Source organism: Azolla caroliniana, unplaced genomic scaffold (assembly GCF_043228905.1).
Source record: "Azolla caroliniana isolate FFs.n. ecotype wild unplaced genomic scaffold, voAzoCaro1.0.p SCAF_6, whole genome shotgun sequence".
Taxonomy (NCBI): Eukaryota; Viridiplantae; Streptophyta; class Polypodiopsida; order Salviniales; family Salviniaceae; genus Azolla; species Azolla caroliniana.
In genome coordinates, this window is record NW_028230441.1 from 3,231,138 (window position 1) to 3,237,137 (window position 6,000).

Genomic DNA, 6,000 nt, shown 5'->3' on the forward strand with positions numbered 1-6,000 from the left:
AATACCGACAAGCCCGGTTTCGGTTTCGGAACCGGATGATGAAGACCCCGGTTTCGGAACCGGATGACGAATGTACCCGGAGAGAGATCCGGATGCGGGGACATATCTGCGAATATGTTTGCCAAGGGCCCTTGAGGCTATAGTTGTAAATAGCCCTAAAGTCATATGTGTATAAATATGACTTAGGGCAAACAGTTTTTGTCGTTGATATTCATCTTTCTGTTTTTCCACTCTAGAGGAGTGAAGAGAGAGCAGCCGTGAGAGAGAGATAGATCGCGAGAGAGAGAGGAAGAGGTCGACGCCTCTGTGTATTTCCGCCGCCTGTGGCGAGGACAGCGAGCTCAAGGTCGTCGCCTTGCAGCTCGCCATTGTATACTTCTCTGTATAGTGTTGGTTTGGAGTCTTGTACTCCCGTGGTTTTTCCCGTCTAGGGTTTTCCACGTTAATCCCTGTGTGTCCGCGTTTTGTTTCTCTTTGTGGTTCCTATTTTCTGCTCCATTGATTCGCGCTTGCTCGTTTGTGGCCGAGCGAAGAAGGTGAATCGAAGCATTGATTCCCAACAGTAACCACGTCATTGGAATGGCTACAAACATCGTCCAATTGCCCTCGTAGGTAGCTGATAAGCGCAAACCATATGTCCATGATCACTTCCTCAAGGGACTGCACCAGATCCTGAAAGACCTTTAGGCAACGCGCTTTCCATACATACCAGATACTACATTAGTATTAAGAAATGCCCTAATGCTATACATGAAATATATACATTTTGAGTCCCTTTCTATGTTCTAATAGCTATTTTATGATATTTTTTAATGTTGGGAATTTTTAAGGGAAACTATACAATATTACATGTTTGTAACGTAATTGTGTATGAATACTTTTCATATTAAATTTGATCAAAAGACTTTATGTCAATTGGATAAACTCTCAAAAGATCCAAGAGGAGGAATGTTTGATGGGCTAAATATCTATCTTCAATATTTTGATTTTCATATGGATGTTATTGTCAAGGAGAATAAAAACAATTGCCTTTGCCTTGAGCAAGGCCCTTATGGCTCGTCCATTCTAGGTTCAAAAAGTGACTTTGTAGTTTTGTTGGATTCTCTAGGTATAAACACGAACCACATTACCAACTCATAACTTTAAATTAGTTTCCCCCTCAAATGTGTTGTCAACTTGTAACTTGCGATGGTTGTCTTTGAGAGTATAGATCAACTTTAGTTTAGAATGACATCAAAGATTTAGGAATATTGTATGGTTTGGACACACATACTCGTATTCAATAGTAGTGTTGGCCGGTCAGAGAAGGCAAATGGGAAAGCAAGGTCGGATCGGATAAATATAGAAATAGGAATAGAATTATTAGGAGGGACGGATCCGGTAGTTGTAACCGATCCGGATCCGAACCGATTCGGTTTCGGTTAACGGTTGCCTATCGAGCACCGATTGTAATCTGGCCGGATGCCTATAAAAGGATCCGATGTTTTGTAATGAAGGGACGAAGAATTAATATAGTTTTGCTTATGCTTATTGATCTTGTCTTCGTCTGTGCTTAAGTGTAATTATCATACACGTGTATTAACATCCTATCCCTACCACCCCTTTGGAGAAGTGTCGGATAGACACCTGTGTTGCGGCTAGTCCAGCCATACATACAACACTATTTTGGCGACCACGATTCCTGCAGAGTGCAGAGGACAACCGGGGGATGGATGTCTAGACAAAATAACGACCACATCACCGAATGAGGGAGACGCCACGCCGAACGGCAGCGACGACGGGAAGCCCTGCAGCAAGCCGTCGACGAGATCCGGCGCGATCGGTCATTCTCCAAAACGCTTCGGCAAATCGCAGAAGAAGCACTGCAGTTCCAGGTTCTACAAGCTTCCGACGAAGGCAGTAGCATAACCAGCCTCCAAGAAGCGGAGGCACTACTACAGACTCTCGCCGGCGGCGACGGGGACGCAGCGGCATTTGCAACATTAGAGGCGGATTCGGATAGCGGGGAAAGCGTGGGATCCCGTTATAAAAGCACCCACGAGAACAACCCCTTTGAGTCGGATTACTCAGCAACATCGGAGCCAGAGGAGGAAATAACTCTGGAGTTCGGTGACCGGCAATCACCGAGGAGGGAGGAGCGGATATCAACACCACCCGCGGAGGAACCGCAGGAGCGGATACCAACACCACCCGCGGAGGAACCGCAGGAGCGGTTATCAACACCACCCGCGGAGGAACCGCAGGAGCGGATACCAACACCACCTGCGGAGGAACCGCAGGAGCGGATACCGACTTCGGAGGAATCAGCGCAGGAGAATCAGTGGGACGACACGATGCCGTATCCGTACCCAAAGTATCGGGATGAGCCCGACGGAGAGGCACATGTGTATGCATTCCTGCGAACATGGGAAGCCAACCACGTGTCCCAGAGATTGACGGAGCCCGAGGCCGACCGATCCAAAGTCGCCGAATTTGGCATGACATTAGAAGGACCGGCGGCCCGGTGGCACGCAAAGCACTTACCAGGCAGCTTCACCATGTTGTCGTGAAGAAAACCGCCCGCAAGAGGAATCGGAGAAGCAAGGCGTGGGAAACGGCTCTACACACACACGCGCGCCAAGAAGTACCTAAGGACGAAGTAGGTACATACGAGGATCCTGGGTGGGTAGATTCGGTTGGTATGCAGTTAATGCCAAACGGTCTCTTGAGGGGCTACAAAAAGGAAGAGGAAGAACGGAAAGAGATATCTCGCGCGGAGAGGACGAAGTGCTGCGGAACCGATTTGGAAGCTCCTCTCTCACTCCTGCTTTCTCTGTCTTCTGCTCCATCGCGTACCTGTGCAGGTTTCGAGGAGGCTCGCGCTGTTCCGAGGAACGCCCCGAGTGCGTCCTGCAGCACCTCCGACCTGTTTTCCCCTTTCCGTGCGTCGCGACATACAGGGGTCGGCATCTGTTCGCCGCCTTGTTCGTTTTCGTTAGTATCTATTTCGTGCCCCGCCGTGGGTTGTAACACTTTAGCCTGTTATTTTCTTGCATTCATAAGTAAAGATCTTTCGTGGTTGCGTCCATCTGTGTCGGCGTTCATTTGTGATCTCTGTTTGTTGGGCCGTGTCCCTGTGCAAACTTCGGTTCTGTGTAATCGGGTCTCCCTCTCCTTCTCCTCTCTCTCTCTTGCTCTTCGGTCCAAGACCCCCGTGGTCCCTCCTCCTTTCTGCACGCAGGGGCGTAGTAACCCCGACATCTTGGTGAACCCGACGTGAAAGAGGCGGCAGAAGAGCAGGAAATGAGGGGGTCGGATCTCGCAGAGGCCATGGCTTCGGCCGTGGATCGGATTGTAAACGCGCGCGAGAGCACCGGTGCCCTCGACAGAGCTATTGAGGCGGTCGTCGGCACGATCGGCAGGTTCGATGGGAAGGATGCCACGAAGTATTTGGCGTCCTACGGTGCAGAGATGCTGATGCGGGACATTCCGGAAGAAAGGCGTCTTGCCGGATTTCCCCGAGTGGCGATGCCGAGCATCCATGCGGAGGTGCTCGAGGTGCGGACGGAGAGCCGTACCTGGGAGGAGTTCGAAGGTCGGCTCCTAGAGAAATACGGGCTGGACGACGCGCTCCGGCTTTCGAAGCGAAGGTTCATGGAATGGGTGGAGTCCCCGGGGAAGGGAAGAAACGCGTCGGCGCTCCTCCGGGAGTTCGAGGAAAACTTTGCGCGCCTTTCGGCGCTTGACCGAACCATCCTGGACACGAGCCGGGTCTTGCTGTTTGTCAAGTCGGTCGACGAGCGGGATCGGGAGCAAGTGGGCTTCTTGCTGGAAACCGAAGACGGGCTCACTACCGACTGGGCGGCTGTCAGGAAGGTCTGTGGCCGTTTCGACAAACGGCGAGAATGGGCGGATAACGGGGCGACCGGGTCGGGCTCGGTCGCAGCAAGGAAGCTCGAACCAGCGCCACAGGTGCGCAAAGAAGAGACCCGGGAGTGGTTGGAAACCGGTTCGGCTTCGACCGGCGTAGTCAGAGGCTCAACCGGAGGAGCGGCGCTGGAGGAATTGACGAAGGCGATAAAGGACCTCCAAATCGCGCAGGCCCGAAGGGAAGGAGGCGAACCGGCTCGTGACCGACGGCCGGCGGCAGGAAACAGGTGCATGTGGTGCGATGAAGTCGGCCACATTCGGAAGGACTGCGGCGACTTCGCGGAGGCGCTGAGGAACAGGGTGGTGTACCTGTGGGAAGGACGGGTGCATGCCAGCGACACCCGAAGGGCCCTGAGCCGAAACGACGGAAAAGGCGGTATGAAAGGGGTGATGGAAGAGGCGGCGGCCCGACACGCGGAAACCGTCCACTACTCGGCGTCGGCCGGCATTCGAGTCGGGGGCGGCGAGGCCCGGAGGGAAAGCAAAGCCGGATTCTGGCCGACGGTGCTGGAAGGCCTTGCCAATACGAGGATGAAGAGGGAGGAATCAGACAGTGCGGAGAAACGGGTACGGGAGATGACCGGGTGGAGCGACCCGGTCGAGGAAAGGACGGGCTTCGTGGAAGCTGCTTGCCAGAACTACGAGGCTCTGGTAGAAGAGAAGCGGGTGGGGAGACCCGGGACGACCGGGCCCTCACAACGATACGAGACCCGGTCCGGGCCACGACGGGACGAAGCCGGCGGGGCCGGCACGCAAGATAAACCCCAGAAGGGCGGGTACCGTCTAGGGACGGAGATAGAAAGGACCACGGACTTACGAAAGGTCCTGGAGGAACGGATCCTCGACAGCAAGGTGGAGCTGTCGTTACGAGAGGTGCTGGGAATCGCCAAGAAGGAGTTCCATGACTCCATCGTGGACTTGGTGAAACGGAAGAGGCTGTCGACGGAGACAGAACCGGAAAGACCGGTAGAAGTGCGGACGACGCACCTAGACGACATGGCGCTGGGAGACGAGTGGGCGGAAAGCCACTATTCGAGACCACACTGGGCCCGAGCGACCACGGAAACCCCGGTGAAGATCGGCGATGTCCAGGAACCGGTGATAGCTTTGGTGGACCACGGATCGGAGATCAATTTGATGTCCATGGACTTCTATAAGAAGGGCAAATGGCCGATCAACACCAAGCACGGGTGGAAAATAAGGGCAGCAACGCGCGCCACCGAGGAACTGCACGGGGCCTGTCCGAATGTGCGGGTCAAGATTGGCGACGTCGAGATTGACCAACACTTCTTCGTGCAGGAGACGTCTTCGCACCCGGTCATTCTGGGAGAACCGTACATTACGGCGGCGCGGATGGAGACCAAAGTGCTGGACAATGGTTCGGCCTACGCGAGGGTCAAAAGCCAAGACGGGCGCCATTCGGTCCAGTTTCTGACGGTAAGGCCGAACCACGAACGTAACCGTGATTCCCTCGGTTCCGACAGCCGAGAGGATTTTTAGAGAGGGCTGCCAAGGCGTGGGGCCGCGACAGTCCGGACACCCCGGGAAAACCCCACACCTGTACGATAAAGCCGAAGAAACCTTGTACCATAGGTAGGGAATTTTTGTTCTCCGACAGCGGAGCGTGCACGACAGTCGACATCGGAGGCCGAGAGAAGAAGAAGGCGGAGGGGAGACTTCGAGCGTGCGGAGTTCTCGGCCCTGACGAGGAAATCAACGAAGCCGTGGAGGCGGTCTCATTCGACGACACCTTGGGAATGCTGGGAAAGGTAGTCGAAAAAGGCCTTAGCGAAGACCGGACGATACCGGTGTGTTCCGAGGAGATGTACGAAGTCATCGCGGACTTCGGTCGAGGGCTCGAGTCAGTTCGGACGGCCCACGTAAGCACCAAGTACAAGACTGTGGACCGGAAGGTAAGGCCAGTCGCGGCACCCTTACCGGAGGACAGCGCGTCGAGAATCAAAGGGGTTGCATCGGACCCTAGTCTACGAGATCCGGCCTGCATAGGACACACCTTCACCGACGAGACGCTCCGAGAGCTCAAAATCGGTGGGGGCGGGTTCCTACTGCCGGCGGAGGAAGACCGGTTTC